Source organism: Mobula hypostoma, chromosome 13, assembly GCF_963921235.1.
Source record: "Mobula hypostoma chromosome 13, sMobHyp1.1, whole genome shotgun sequence".
Taxonomy (NCBI): domain Eukaryota; kingdom Metazoa; phylum Chordata; class Chondrichthyes; order Myliobatiformes; family Myliobatidae; genus Mobula; species Mobula hypostoma.
In genome coordinates, this window is record NC_086109.1 from 89,689,499 (window position 1) to 89,706,448 (window position 16,950).

A 16,950-nucleotide genomic window follows, 5' to 3' on the forward strand; every position below is an offset into this window, starting at 1 on the left:
AACCAATCTTCCGTCCTTGGACTCACTTTACACTGCACGCTGTCGGAGCAGTGCTGCCAGGATAATCAAGGACACGACCCACCAAGCCAACACACTTTTCGTCCCTCTTCCCTCCGGGAGAAGGCTCAGGAGCTTGAAGACTCGTATGGCCAGATTTGGGAACAGCTTCTTCTCAACTGTGATAAGACTGCTGAACGGATCCTGACCCAGATTTGGGCCGTACCCTCCAAATATCCAGACCTGCCTCTCAGTTTTTTTGCACTACCTTACTTTCCATTTTTCTATTTTCTATTTGTGATTTATAATTTAAATTTTTAATATTTACTAATTATTACTATTTTTAATATTTAATATTTGTAATCCAGGGAGCAGGAAGCGCAGAATCAAATATCGCTGTGATGATTGTATGTTCTAGTATCAATTGTTTGGCGACAATAAAGTAAAGTATAAAGTATAAAGATCTTCATACTTGGCTCTTTTCTGCTCGTAGACCTCCTCCATGCGTTCTTCCCACGGCACGGTAAGCTGAAGCATAAGAACGTGTTTCAATGAGTCGGACCACAACACAATGCCGGGCCGCAATGTAGTCTCTGTGATGTGGGGAGGAAACGGCAGCTGTTTTCCCAGCTCTGCTTTTAACTTCTAGTCCTGCGCAGTGAAGAGCAACCCGGTTGCTTTCTGGTGTTCTGTTGGTCTTTCCCCCTCTTTGACAAAGCAGATGGTATTCTTGACCGGACTTGTTTTCCGGCAGATGTTAAGGGTGCTGCAGATTGTCTCAGCAACTGTCCAGAGGACCTGGTCATGCCACCACCGATAACGGCCATCGTCAAGAGCTCTGGGGCAGCAGCTCAGAAAATGCTCTAGCCTACCGGTCTTCTCACAGAGGGGACAAGCTGGTTGTTCTGCAAGGTCCCAGCAGGGCAGGTTGGATGGGCTAGGAAGGATGTTATAAACAGCCTGGATAAGGAACTTGATGTGGTGTGGATTCACCTTCCAGAGTTCGTTCCACGTGATCTTTCACTCGATCACCTGCTCACATTTGGTCCAGGCTCCCTGCTGTTTCATTGCCACTGCTCTGCTGGTCCTCTCCTCCTCCACAGCTGCCCTTACTTCATTCTGGACCAGTTCTCATCGCTTTTTCCCTGTACTTTGTCAAAATGGGGGACCTCAAGGCTTCCAAGTCCAACTCTTCCCACGGCGACCACCCCCACCAGCACTTTGTGGCGCAGTCGTACCTCAGCTTCTTCCACTGCAGCTTCTGCTCTCCACTCTCTTCCAGTTCTCACTGCCACTCTTGCTCCAGCAACCTTTGGATCTGAAGATTCCTGGAACTGCAGCACCTCTCTTGCTCGCAAGACCTTGAACTCCTCCTCGATGGATTTCAGGGGGAACCTCAGTTTGCGGTTATTCCTGTACAGAGCGATGCTGCTGATGTTCCTTGGTAAACCCAGCCATCTTCACAGGAACCAGCTGCCTACCCTCTCTAATTCAGCAACAGTGGAAATTGGGAACTCATAGAGAAACAGTGGCCAGAGGACTTTTGGTAGAATTCCATGCTGGTAAATCCATACCTTAAACCGCCCTGGAAGGCCAGTCTTCTCAACCTCTTGCAACCATTGTTCAAACTCCCCACAGGTGTTTCTTATTGCCGCCTTATCTCTGAGTGTTGCATCAAACATCTTCCCAAGACTTTTAACAGGGTTCTCTGTGATGGTAGGAATTGGAATGTCCTCAATAGAGAAACGGAATTTCTCCTGTACTCTTCCTTCTTTAGCACTACAGATCTTGATTTTGCAGGCTTAAAGGACATCCTTGCCCACCTCATCAACCTTTCCAGCCCCTTAAGAATCTACGTAGCACCAGACACTGACTCCGTAGTGATAGATCATCCATGAAGGCTCATCTTGGTGGTTGGCGGATCCCCGATCCTGATTTCGGGCCTCGACACTCTGGCTCTGTGGATTTTACCAGCATGTTCATTGCCAGGGCGAAAAGAATGACTGAGATGGTGCAGCCTGTGATGATACCAATCTCCAGCCTGCACCAGTCTGATGTTATTGGCCCTGTTGAGACTCTCAGGTGGAACTCGTTGTAGTAGTCCATAAGGAGGCCTCTGATACCTTCAGCATCATGGTGCCTCTTCAGAGCGTCTTCAACAACCTTGTGTGGGATTGACCCATAGGCATTGGCCAAATCCAACCACAAAACCACTAAGTCACCCTTATTCTCTCTGGCCTCTGTCAGGAGCTGTGTGATGACTCCAGTGTGCTCCAAGAAGCCTGGTACCCTTAGAATGGCACCCTTCTGGATGGAGGCTTCGATGTACTCTGTTGGGCACTTTGCCACCACGCAAGGACATTACCTTAAACTGTCTGATGTTCTAGGAGTTCTCTTCTTTTGGAATCCACACTGCGTTTGCATACTTCCATTGCTTGGGCACTTTGCCTCTCTTCCAGACGATCTTGAGGATTCTCCACAGCCGCCGGAGAAGCCAGGGGCAGCGTTTGTAGATGTTGTAGGCGGTGCCACTCGGACCAGGTGTTTAGCCAGCTCTGGCTCTCTTGACTATTTGCTGAACCTCCTTGAAGAGAGGCTCTCAACAGTCAAAAGCCTCGGTTGGTTCTGCAGGGGCGATGAGGGCATCACAATCTCCCAGTTCAACTCCTCTATCCGGGTTACTGAAGGTGCTTTGAAGATGGTAGTCCATCAGTTCCTTTGTGCAGGACAGCTTCCCGCTTCTCTTCTGACCCAGCAGCTGTTTGGTGAACTGAAATGTGTTGCTGATAAATGCAGATCTTTCCCGTGCTCTTTCTCTCCTGCGCCTCCGATGTTGCTCCGCTATTCTCAGAGTGATGAGCCTTTTCCTCAGCATCACTCGCAGTTCTTCCAGTGGTGCCCTTTCCTCATGGTTTGCCAATTTATGTTGTTGCTTGAGCGCCTTGAGTTCTTTCTGAATGTTGTGGATTTTGGTGGCTCTGTTGTTTTTAACATATGGCTGTTTGGCCTGCTTCTCTTCCTTGGTAAATTGCTGTTTCTGTAACAATTTTGTTTTATCAGCCAGGGTTGTTAGCCCCGAGTTGAACCCCTGAAACTGAAGGACCAGTGGACCTCTCTTAGTCTGGCCTTTACCCTTTGACCTGTATGGCATGAGCAACCCTGCCAAAGCATAAAGCCCTGACTCCAGCCAACATCGCTCTCTGGGTCATTGAGGCAAGCAAGTCTCCAAACCCAACGACAAGGTTGTGGTCCTCTTGGAGGTTGTACAACACCTGCTAGTTGCTAAAGCAAAGAAACTATCCTGACCAGATTAGATTAGATTATGAGGACACGCAGTCCTCTTTCATTGTCATTTAGTAATGCATGCATTAAGAAATGATACAATATTCCTCCGGTGTGATATCACAGAAACACAGGACAGACCAAGACTGAAAAACTAACAAAAACCACATAATTATAACATATAGTTACAACAGTGCAACAATACCGTAACTCGATGAAGAACAAGCCATGGGCACAGTAAAAAAGTTCAAAGTCTCTCGAAGGTCCCACATCTCACGCAAACGGGAGAAGGAAGAAAACTCTCCCTGCCATGCCCGACCACAGTCCGACTCTGAGTCGTCCAAAAACTTTGAGCTCTGATCAGCCCTCCGACACCGAGTACCAAGCACCATCTCTGCCGAACGCTTCGACCTCAGCCTCGGTCGCCAGCAGCAGGCAAAGCCGAGGATTTTGGGGCCTTCCCTCCGGAGATTCTTGATCACACAGTAGCAGTGGCAGTGAACCGGCATTTCAGAAATTTCTCCAGATGTTCCTCTGTGCTTTCACATCTGTCTGCATCAAATCAGAATTGTCCACGGCCCCTATTTAACAGATACGATATCATTTCACTGGATCTCCTCCTCCTTAGAGGATATTAGAGGAAGGTTTTTTGCTCAGAGAGTGGTTGGTGTATGGAATGCACTGCCTGAGTCAGTGGTGGAGGCAGATACACTAGCGAAGTTTAAGAGACTACTAGACAGGTATATGGAGGAATTTAAGGTGGGGGCTTATACGGGAGGCAGAGTTTGAGGGTCGGCACAACATTGTGGGCCAAAGGGCCTGTACTGTGCTGTACTATTCTATGTTCTATGTCCTGCCAGATAGTCTCTAAGTAAGAAATACATTGACACAAAAGATGCTGGAGATCCAGAGCAACACACACAGAATGCTGGAGAAACTCAGCAGGTCAGGCAGCATCTATGAAGAGGAACAAAGAGTCAACGTTTCAGGCTAAGACCCTTCATCAGTACTGGAGAAAAGCAGAAACAATCTCCTTGGTCTGCATGTCCATGCCAACCATCAAGTACTCAAGTACATTCATCCAAATTACCAGTCTTTGATGACTTGGTTCTTTTACTGTTCATCTACATATTTCTTTAACGCTGTGGGAGTACCTGCCTCCATCACCTACTCATGATCTCAGGATGTCCTCATGTCATTTAGATCAATTTTGACTGGCTTTGATTTGGAAACCGTTTAGATGACAGAGGAAGAGAGACAGAGGAGAGGAGATCCACAGTGTTGAGATCATGGAAAAATTAGTGATAAAGTAGAAGAAAGTAAGACGCATCTGAATTTCAGTGCAAATGACTGAAACATAAATATCCCACTGAAAACTGGATGGAATGAAAGGGAGGGGTAAACAATTGCTTTTCTGGTATGAATCCAACAGTGATATTATCTATCTGTCTATTTTGTCTGGACAAAGCCAATGTTAACAAGTAAAAAAAAATGTGGCAATTCTTTAGATCTGCAGATCTCATATGAGCTCTTTCCCAATCTGTTGGGTTTGAATATGAACCAACAAGTCATAATTAAATAAATGTCAAAATAAATAACTAAAATGATTCAAAATGAACATGCTTTTCCCCCAAATTCTACTCCCTCCCTTATATAAAATAATTTTTCTGAAGTCAATCTTTTTTTTCAGTCCATTTGACCTGAGCAATGTCCTGAGATTAGGGAATCTGCATTTTCTTTTTGACCAAAATTATTTTCAGTAATCAGCACAAACCTCAACACTCCTGGGTTAGGGTTGCTCTTAATTAAAGCAAATATGGCTGAGAAAGATTGAAAATCAGTACCGATTAAAATGCATACCCTGAGAAAGTGAAATGAATTTCCTTCTGAACTTGTGCCAGAGCACAGCGCGCAGGCTAATCACAAATCCACAATGATGACGGTAGTCCCAAGGGAGCACATTGTGTGATATTAATCTTTTATTGTTTCTTTGGAATAAGATGTATTATATTTTAAATGTATAGTTTTAATTCTTTGGTCAAGTTAGAGGCAAAGGTTAATTTCCCTGGGCCTCACCTGTGTCCTTCCAGTAACCTTGAATGAGGGCAGGTTAGTCGATCATGCTGGTGTTGCCCTATAATACGTTATCAAAGTCTGTCCCGAGCCTTTGTGGCCCATCAGGCCGGTGCTTCTGCCGGTTTCCGTGGCATGAAGCGACTGAGTACGAGAATCCCCCACCCCCCACCCCTGGATAGGACGCCAGTCTATCACGAGGTTAACCCCCAGCATTTGCCAGTACCTTTTTTTCAGCTGCGTGGACTGGAGCAGTGTGTGGTTAACTGCCTTGCTCAAAGACATAACATGCTGTCTTGGCCAAGATTCGAACCCACGACCTTCAGATCGTGAGCCCAACGCCCTAACCACTTGGCCACGTGCCACACTATAATACATATGCCACAGTCAATCAACTCGTCAGGCAGCTTGGGGAATCTTTGTGTCTAGAGAAGATCGAAGGATTGGAGTCAGGGGGGAGGGGAGTGCGGTGACTGAGCCGTTCTGAATGTTGGGGAGGGCAGCAGTAGGTTGTGTGGCGATTTTGACGGTAGAGTTGGATGGGGAGAATCTATGCTGTGGCTGGAGGCTGGACAAATTGAAAAAATGTATGGAGCTGCCTCAGTGGGATCCCTGCCCACCATTATGCCGATAGTGGAATTGTCTTCTGACGGTCTCTCCCAGGACATCATGGACCAAATCTTCCCAACAAGATTGTAAAAGGAGAGAAAACACCAAAGGAAGGGTTGCTCGGAGGCTACCCATTTCAATTTGACTTCTCATTCCCGTTCCACCATGTCTGTCCATGGTCTCCTCTACTACCATGATGAGGCCATTCTTAGGTTGGAGGAGCAAAACCTCATATTCCATCTGGGTAGCCTCCAACCTGATAGCATGAACATTAGTGATGGATACCGCCTTCCCATTATTTCTCCCCATTCCCTCCTTCTCTCTTTTCCCATTCCCCATTCTGGACCCCTCTCACCCCTTCACTTCTCCTCGCCCTCCCATCACCTCCCTCTGGTGCCCCTCCTCTTTCACTTCCTTTTATCTTATCAGAGTCCCTCTTCTTCATCCTTTTACCTCTTCCACCTTCTTACTTCATCCCCCCCCTCACCCATCCACCTACCCCTCACGTGGACTTACCGATCACCTGCTAGCTTGTTCTCCTTCCCTTCTCCCTGCCTTCTGCTTCCTTCCTTTCAAGTAGTGCTGAAGGGTCTTAGCCCAAAGCATCGACTGTTTATTCCCCTCCATAGATGCTGCCTAACTTGCTGAGTTCCTCCAGTTTTTTGTGTGTGTTACTCAAAATCTCCAACATCTGCAGAATCTCTTGGGTTCATGAGAAGCATCATGTGTAGAAGGATTTAATTTGATGTTCATCTAAAGAAAAGTCCTGTCAAATCAGTAACAGCAACACGTCAATAAGTCCCAGTCGAGCTTCTGCTGTGATGCGGAATGATCTAGAAATGGTCAACATCACATTTCACCACAAATTCCTGTCAACTGGTGCTGAAATAAGCAGCCCTAGACAGTCTATCATCTAGGCATCTGCTCTTCTGTAAATGATGGGCAAAGGATTGGAGTGTGCGTGAACACGCATTTTATATAGTGAGTAGTTATGAAAAGTTGTGTCTGAGAATTGGGCAGGAATGCACACTTAATTATAGCTTTCAAAGGGGAATTAGATAGATACAGTATTTGAAGGTATCAAATTGGCAGGTCTACAAAGATAGAGTGGTAAAATGGGACTGAAGAATATGTTCTTGGTCAGGCCCTGTGGATCTGCCCACCTTAATACACCTCCTTGCTCGTAATAAGCATCTAATCCAAGCCCTTGCTACTTATTATCCTTATTCTTTTAGTATCTATGATATTCTCATTAGTAAACACTGTGGGCATGTGGCCAAGTGGTTAAGGCATTCGACTAGCGATCTGAAGGTCGTGAGTTCGAGTCCCAGCCAAGGCAGCGTGCTGTGTCCTTGAGCAAGGCACTTAACCACATGGTGCTCTGCGATAACACTGGTGCCAAGTTGTATCGGCCCTTGCCCTTCCCTTGGACAACATCGGCGTCATGGAGAGGGGAGACTTTCCAGGCACAGATCCATGGTCTCGTAAGACTAACGGATGCCTAAAAAAAAACAGTGAGGAGGAATGGACATTAATAATCTCAGCCATCCTCTACAGCTCCACACATAATCAGTCCTGATAGATTTAACTGGACCATTCTCTCCCTAGTCACTCTTTTACTGTTAAAATAACTGAAGGACTTGTTGTGATTATCTTTAACCCTGCTGGCAAAATACACCCCATATCCTCTTTTTGCCCTGTGAATTCCCTCATAAGCCTGGTCTTAAACATTTCATATTTTTCATGGGATTCATTCTTACCCAGCTGCCTAAATGCCTTCCCTACTTTTCATCAGGGCCTCGATTATCTCTCATTGGTCAGGGTCACCTGAGCTTGGCATGTCTACCCTGTCTCTAACAGGAGTAAACCACCTTGTCAGGGTTTGGAGGCTCGTGTGCCTCAATGACCCGGACAGTCAGTTGGCCGGAGTCAGGGCTTTGTGCTTTGGCTCTTGGTAGGGTCACCCATGCCAAACAGGTCAAAGGGTGGAGGCCAGACTAAGAATGGTCCACCGCTCCTCCAGGTTCGGTGTTCCAGCTCAGGGCTAACATTTGACTGGTAAAACAAGATTTTTACCGAAGCAGCAATGAAGGATCCTTCTACATCTGAGTGTGACAGTATTTCTGTGCCTCCACCCAGGACTTGCATGAATGACAGTAGTGAAAACGGAGCTACTGACACAATAAAGGAAGCCCTGAACACTATCAGAGATGGAGGACTTTCGATTCTGCCCTATGTGCCAGCAGAGTGACGGGCAGTAAGCAAGTTACTCTAACAGGAGCAAGCTGCCCCAGGACTCTTGCTAGTAAGAATAAAATAAATAATACTGAGAACATGAGTTGTAGGGTACTTGAAGGTGACACTGTAGGTTGTGGAATCAGTTCAGAGTTAAGGTAAGTGAAGTTATCAACTTAAGGAGCAGATACAGAACTTTTGTGTAGAGATAGTAAACGGATATCTGGAATTTAACTGAGTGCTCATGGTCTAAAGTGTTTGGATCTTCCTTAAAAACAACTTTAAGAATACATTGGGACAGATTTAGTGGTGAAGAAACTCTTTTCACTACATAGATGGCACTGGACAACTAATTCTTTTGGAAGTGTTGTTTCCTCAGAATTTTGTTTGTTTATGCTTGAAACTGAACACATAGTTTATGCTGAATTGGAAAGAGATTAATCCTCTCACCACATTTCATTGGTTCTCTCAAACTATGCTGTGTTTAGATTTGGAAAAAATTATAAGTGCTGTTTATGATCACTCTATTAAATTTGAAAAGACTTGGAGGCCATTTAGTCAACATTTTCATGTGATGTAATTTGACCCTTTCCAAACTTATTCTATTTCTTTGTATTATTTGTTGAGAGGAATGGAGTCGTCGGCACTAATGCTTCCTTTTTTTTATGATGTTACATAACGGCCCATGTCTTTTTTTAGTTTAGTTGATTAACACTGTTTAGGTTCATTTTTTTTGGGGTGGATTATATTTTTATATTTTTTTTCCTTTCTCATGATTTTTTTTAGATATTTTTCTTTGTTTTATATTGTTCATCTGTACCTGTATGATTGGGAGTTTTAACATTTAAGTGTCAACTGGGTTTATATTTACGCAAACAGGAATTCTGCAGATGCTGGAAATTCAAGCAACACACATAAAAGTTGCTGGTGAACGCAGCAGGCCAAGCAGCATCTCTAGGAAGAGGTACAGTCGACGTTTCAGGCCGAGACCCTTTGTCAGGACTAACCTGACGAAGGGTCTCGGCCTGAAACGTCGACTGTACCTCTTCCTAGAGATGCTGCCTGGCCTGCTGCATTCACCAGCAACTTTTATGTGTGTTGCCTGGGTTTATATTTAACTATGTCAATTATAACAATGTATTTCCAATAACTTTGTATCAATACTATGCTATGTTTATTATTACAAAACTAATAAAAAATTGAAAAAGAAAGAAACTGAACACAAATATAATTTCAGACTTCTTGTATCATGTAGGAATTTGAATATTACGTGTTTAATTGCATTATGGTGCTGATACCTTACAATAGTTCAACTAAGCTAAAAATGTTTTGTTGATGATTTTTGTTTGTACCCTGTGTCTGAGGCTTAAGTGTCTAACAATAATCAGCCAGCATTGATGGATTCCAGTTGCCCTGATACCGTTTCTCCATGACCGCAAAGTCCAGGTGAAACCTTTCACCATGCTCGTCACTCTCGGCACCAAGATTTGCAGGGAAGAAATCCAAATGGAAATACAGAAAATAACTCATTAGTGACAAGTTGCACTTCATGATTTTATGTGCTTGAAGCATGTTGTCAACCAGCTGCATGTAGTTTTATGGAGCTGTAGTTGGCGAGAAAATATTCAGCAACATCCTTCAATGCCTTCCGTGTGATTTTCTCCGGTCCCACTAGAAGTTCTTACAATTACCTGTCATTGATAACCAGCTTGATTTGTGGACCAATAAAAATACCTTCCTTAATCATGGCATCAGTTATTCTGACTTGAATTATGAATTGAAATAACAAATATAGGTGACTTCAAAAAAATGGTGTGTCATAGGGAAATCTCATGGTGATTTTCAAGATCAGTAGCCCATAATATACAGCCAAGTGTATTCAGGAAGTAAAATATTTGTTGTCCAGTGAGGCTTTTAAGTATTTAAGTCAAGTTGAGTTGGTGAGGTACAGATACAATGAAAAGCATGCAGCAAAATCACAGGCACGTAGGTATGGACAACACACAGAATATAAAATAGACATCAAATTATACTACACCATCCCTTTTATTCTGCCCTGTCTCTGACCCTCTCGTTTAACGCAATGATCCCTAATAAGGATCTGTGGTATGTACGAACAGGGTATCACTGGTACTCAGCCCAGGTAACCTCACAGGACAGCCCAAGCCTGAGACTTCTACATCCAAGAAGATCAAAGATAGCAGATACTGTATATGGGATCACTATTACTTCCATGTTCCCCTCCAAATCGCACATCATCATGGAAATACACTCAGTGGCCACTTTATTAGGTACACCTATGCACCTGCTCGTTAACCCTAATCAGCCAATCAAGTGGCAGCAACACAATGCATAAAAGCATACCGACATGGTCAAGAGGTTCAGTTGTTGTTCTGACCGAACATCAGAATGGGGAAGAAGTGTGATCCAAGTGACTTAACCATGAAATGATTGTTGGTGCCAAACAGAAGCTTCAGTATCTCAGAAACTGCTTATCTGCCGAGATTTTCACATACACCAGTTTCTAGAGTTTACGGAGAATGGTGCGAATAAAAAACATCCGATGAGTGGCATTCCTGTGGGTCAAAATGCCTTGTTAATGAGAGAGGTCAGAGGAGAATGGCTGGACTGGTTCAAGCTGACAGGAAGGCAACTGTAGTTCAGTTAATCATATATTCCAACAGTGGCATGCAGAAGAGCAACTCTGAATGCACAACATGTCAAATACTGAAGTGGGTTGCCTACAGCAGCAGAAGACCACAAACATACGCTCAGTGGCTACTTCATTACCCACGTCTTGAACCTAATGAAGTGGTAACTGAGTGGATATCACCATTCGTATATCATTGTCACATCTAAGTCCTGGAAGTGTTTGCGTTTGATAGTCTGGGTGCTTTAGAAATCTGAACTGTGAAATTAGATCAGAGCATCCAAGAATGAACTGAAAGCTAAATATAATGCACGGGACTGTGTCATCTTCTCCTCATATGCATAACTAAGCTGAACTTAAAACTCATGTGTCACTAAACCATTGTGCCCAATTACTGTAACACTGAACATGAAACAAGCTCCCTCAAAAAAATATACAGTACTGTACAAAACTCTTAGGCACACATGTATAGCTAGATGCCTAGGACTTTTGCAAATACTGTAGTAATTTTATGTATTGCACTGTACTGATGCCGCAAAATAAAATCAATTTCATTACTTATGTGAGTGACGATAAACCTGATTCTGATATGGGTCTCTATTGTGGATTGAGAGCGGGAAGTGGGCAAGGAGAAGGGAAAAGGCAGAGAGGGGAGGGAGTGGGAAGCACCAGAGGCATTCTGTAATGATCAATAAGCCTTTGTTTGGACTTTGCCTGGTGTCTCAGGGCTGCGTTTGTCTACCACACCCCTGGCACTCCATCTCTACTGCCTGTCCCATTCTCCTCCCGCGGCACTCCATCCTCACCACTCCCAACATCCTTTGCTCCCACCAGATTTACAAACATGCTCTCCACTCCACGTTGACAAATACAGAACTGTGCAAAGGTCTTAGCTATACATGTGTGCCAAATACTTTTGCACAGTACTGTAGCATCTTACTTTTTTGCACTTTGCCTGAGATTAACATCAATGCCATTTGTTCAATGAAAATAGTACAATGAACTTGCCAAGAATCTGGCATCACGCTCTTGGTAAGCCTCATTGTTTATGGGAGATGCAGACTCGGATGATACAGACTTGGGTTTGCTGCCATTCACAGAGGTAGTAGCTGGAGCCAAGCCTCCAGTGACGTGCTTGCAGTTTTGATGGGATGGGTGAGTTGAGTGTTGAATTATCAAATAATAACATAGTGGCTTGCCTTAGGACTGTTATGACTTGCCGAAGTATTAACCATCATTCCACCAAATAAACTTGGACTTTTTTCCAGACTCTACCAAGAATAAAATGGATTGTGTTTTCTCATTTTGATCTTTCCAAGTTTGAGCGTGCCAACACCGGGTGCAGCTTTGCTTTATGGTTCATAGTAGGCACCGGGATTTGCCTCTTTAAGACCCTGTTTAGTGCCCGGGGCAGACTGGTGCTGTGGAAATATGAAAAGGTGCGAATTGGAAATTGGGAGTATTTGTATGAAGCCAAGCCTGGAAATACGTCAGTGCTGAAAGGAATTATGTATTGTGGATAAAGCTTATCAGAGCTGTGTCTACAGCTGGTTCAAAATCCATCAAAGACACCAGTCTCCCCACCATCGAGGACGTCTTCAAGAGATGGCGTCCCGAGAAGGCGGCATGCATCACTAAGGACCCTCACCATCCAGGACAAGTCCTCTTCTCATTACAACCACTGAGGAGGAGGTACAGGAGCCTGAGTACTCACACTCAGCTTCTTTCCTCCACCATCAGACCTCTGCAAGGTCCACGAGCCCATGAATACTGCCTCAATGTTCCCTGCGCATTTTCACTGGCGCCTGTCACAAAACAATAAATTTCATCAAAAGGTTCAAAGGTTCATTTATTATCAAAGTATGTATGCAGTATACAACTCTGAGATTCATCTTCTCCAGATAGCCACGAAACAAAGAAAACCACGGAGGGTTCAAAGAAAAACATTAAACCCACACCACCCCCACACACAAAAAACTAACAAATTGCACCAAATGGCAACAAGAACATCAACCCCCAAACCCCACACCCCCACACAAAAAAATAAACAAATTACACCAAACGGCCACAAGGAAGAATGGGCAGAAAACACTGAATATAAAAACCATAAAACTGAAAGAGTCCACAGTCCAATATATAAATTGCAAAACTTCAGTAACACCCTCCGACAGCACTGAGAGGGTGAGAGAGACCACTCAAACGCAGAGGCCTTCGCTCCAGAGCTGTGAGCAAAGGGCCATCACACACAGACGCCTTGTCCGGCAACAGCTGGAGATCCGTCGCAGCAGCGAGCAAGAGGAAGGTAGTCAGTGCTGAACCCTTGCTTGCCTTCCGCCACGTTTCAATCTTCCTCAATGATTTAATCAGCAACTAATGGACGCTTTAATCGGCGAAATGTAGCCGATCCTGAGCTCGCGCCCCGTCTCTGAGCTTCTTTACCTTGAGGCCACTCATGCGCGCTCTTGTGCTTGTCTTCCGGAATCTTCTTAGGAACAGCAAGACACTAGATCACTCAATCAATCTCCAAACTGTAAATCACAGGCTCCAACAGTTCCAGAAATACGTTGAAGATAAAAAGAAGACATAGAAAAAGTGAAATAGACAGATTTGTGGAATATCTGTAGGATGTTACCCGAGGAAGCATTTGCTGGAGCCATCTTGAATGGATAATGACCATGTAATCTAAGTCAGTGTTGATTCTGAAACTGAGGGGTCTGTGTTCTATCTATGTCCTACATTTTCCCCAAGGGGTTAGACTTGGTTTGGCACCAACACTCTCACTGGCTGATGTGATGTTAAACCGCACTCTGCAACCTTGACTCCTACAGACTGAGACCCCATGGTAGTTCTGAGGAGAACAGCTCTATCCTAGGTCCATCCATCTGGATAAGAAGTTAATTTGAGGCTCTGTTGCTCAGCAGGAGATCCCACAGCAGCTTTCAAAGAAGATTAGGGCAGTTTTACCCAGTGTACTGGCCTATATTTATATCTTAACCAGCCTTGCTAAAACAGGCTATCTGATCGCTCACACCATTGTCACTTAGGGAACTTGTGCTCTAATCAGCAGCCATGTTTCCTACCCACAGGATAACTGTAATGGGGACAAGATGGTTCCTCACCTCTTTGGGGACTGTGGGTTTGCAAAGAGGGTCTGGAGAAAGGTGCAAGGGCATGTGTCTTGGTTCATCCTGAGCAGCTGTGTGACAGTGGCCTCCCTGATCTACGCGCCATTCCCAGGGACGCACATGAAGTACGCTGGAAGATCACCAACTGATAAAAGATGCCCTTTGGTCTGTTTAGCTGGAGAATAGAAGAGGAATCCGATCTGTTCCTCAGCACATTCCAGGCGGCAGCGGTGCGTGGTGAGGGATGCACCAAAGCTCGGTGCAGCCAGCACCACAAGGGCTCGGTGGGGAAGGACCACAGTATAGGGTTCTTCCGCAATTGGGGAGGATTGGATTCGGTGAGGAAGCTCCTCAATTATTGTAGTATTGTACCACCCCTGGGAGCCACACGTAAGAATGAAAAGGGATTGCACACTTTATTCTAGTAAATAACTTTATTTTTATGATAAATTTTATTTGATATTAAAAACCAGTTCAAAATTACTTAAATCTTCTACAATGTTTGGATGTGCTTTGGGAGGCCTTGAAAAGCTTCCTACAATTAGAATTGTTCGGGCAGCATTGGTCATTGTAAATCGTCCTGTGATTAGGTTGGGATTAAATTGGGGGATTGCTGGGTGCCGCGGTTTGAAGGGCCAGAAGGGTCTATTCCACACAGCATTTCAATAAAATAATAAAATAAAATTCCCGTTCTGCTTCTGTTGTGGCATTGAGAGATGATACCTCCAGACAGGGTTACAATCTCGTCTTACCTGGTGGTACCAAATCTGACTGATGGGTTAGAATTACGCAGGAGGATCTCACTGAAACCTATTGAATATTGTAAGTCCTAGATAGAGTGGATGTGAAGAGGATGTTTCCATTCGTGCGAGAGTCTAGGACCAGAGGGCACAGCCTCAGAATAGAAGGACATCCTTTAAAGCAGAGTTGAGAAGGAATTTCTTTAGCCAGACTGTGTTGAATCTGGTGGAATTCATTGCCACAGACAGCTGTGGATATTTAAAGCGGAGATTGATAGGTTCTTGATTAGTAAAGGTGTCAAAGGTTATAGGGAGAAGACAGGAGAATGGTGTTGAGAGGGATAATAAATCAACCATAATAGAATGGTGGTGCATACTTGACAGTCCAACTGACCTAATTCTGCTCCTATGGTCTTGCAATGCCAGTGAAATCTTAACCTTGAAATTTAGCAGCGGTTAGGAAATTAAAGATAATCTGTTGCATCCTCCAGAAATCTGACTACTGAATGAACATCTACTGACTGTCTGGGACATACCAGTGTATTGTTCATGTTGCCTTGACTACAGTTGCCTTAGTTAATGCTCTGGAACCATGAATTTAATACAGCAACAGTTGTTTTTGATTAATTACTGACTAAAGTACATACATAGCAGTTGTTGTTCCTTTCCGCACCTCGTGGTGCATCAGGCAGCAACGTGGCCTTTTTTTAGCTTTTGTTTTGTCTGTTTTTTTCACGAGGCTGAGTTGCTGGCTTGATGTTCAACTCAGCAGGAACAGAAAGCATGCAAGGAGCTGGCGGGATTTGAACTCAGGACCACTCGCCTCAAAGTCCAGTGCAAATGCCACTACACCACCAGCCAGCTATACATAGCATTTAGCATAACACTACTGCAGTCTGATATGCATGCATAGCGATTTGCGTAATGCTCTCATACCACCTGTGACCCAGGTTCTGTCCCACCGCTGCCTGCAAGGAGTTTGTATGTTCTCCCTGTGACCACATACAGTTCCTCCAGGTGCTCCTGTTTCCTCCCAAATTCCAAAGATCAGAATCTGTCATGGTTCCGTTTGGCTGTTCCCCTTCAATGCTCCTTTCTCCCTGATTATGCCCTAATTTCAATCATTAGATTTCCAATTGCTGCTAATTTACCTAATTACAGTATACCTGGTTTTCATCAGAGACTGTGAAATAGGTACGATGGCTTCTCTATCACAGGTTGCCAGTTTGTTGGTTTATACTTGTGTGATACCACGTTCTCTTGTCTGTTTAGAACCGTTAGTTCCAAGTTCTGCTCTAGTTTCAAGATAGTCCCTGTAGATCCCGTCTCCTTGTCAAGATTCCTCCGGTTCACTGTTCTACGTTCACGTCTACGACAGCATCCCCAACTCAGTCGACATGTCGGTGTCCCGCACTTGGGTTCTCCTCAGTCGCCCCGTGCAACAGAATCGGGTTTAATGTCACTGGCATATGCCGTGAAATTTGTTGTTATGCGTTAGTACATAATAATAGAAACTGTAAAAAGTGTATACATTTTTTTTAAAAGTTAAATTAAATAAAAAAGTGCAAAAAAAAGGAGTGAGGTAGTGTTCATGGGTTCAATGTCCATTCAGAAATTGTGATGGCAGAGGGGAAGAAGATATTCCTGAATAGTTGGTATGTTAATTGATCATATGGGTGTAATTGGGTGGTGCAGGCTCATTGGGCTGGAAGGACCTGTGACTGTGCCGTATGTCTAAATAAATTTCAATATAAATAAATATTGTTTGTTTGTACAGACAGCAGATATAGCTTATTCCTTTTCTCTCCCTCTCTCTCCCTCTACTTCCAGAAATTGTTCTTTCTTAACATTTTAATATGCATTTGAAGCTTTTCATTATTATGTGCAGTGTTTTCTCGTGTATTTTTTATCTTACTGACAAATTAACTTCTGGATATCTGTTAAAAAGGAGTTCATTCCTTTCTCAGGGATGGCCTGTGTTAAACATCTGGAAGACGAAGGTTGAACAGTTATTAAGACTTTTCTGAGGATTGACACCTTGTCGTGGTTGAGGGGCTTGTGAGTTCCTGAGATCACGAGAGCGATGTTGTCTTGAGCTTAGCTCCTGGTAGGGTCACCCATGGTGGTAAGGTCGAGGAGGAGTTTCCAGATGAGGGGAGATCCAACCAAGGCTTCAATGGTGGAGCTGGTGGATGACGACACTTCACAACAGCAGTGAAGGCAGAGGAAGGCCCCAGTC

General features: G+C 44.2%; 1 pseudogene; it reads right to left on the reverse strand.

Annotated features, from left to right (window-relative positions):
- Positions 1-459: 459 nt before the first annotated feature.
- On the reverse strand, positions 460-13,300 carry LOC134355345 (uncharacterized; annotated as a pseudogene).
- Between the last annotated feature and the right edge of the window lie 3,650 nt (positions 13,301-16,950).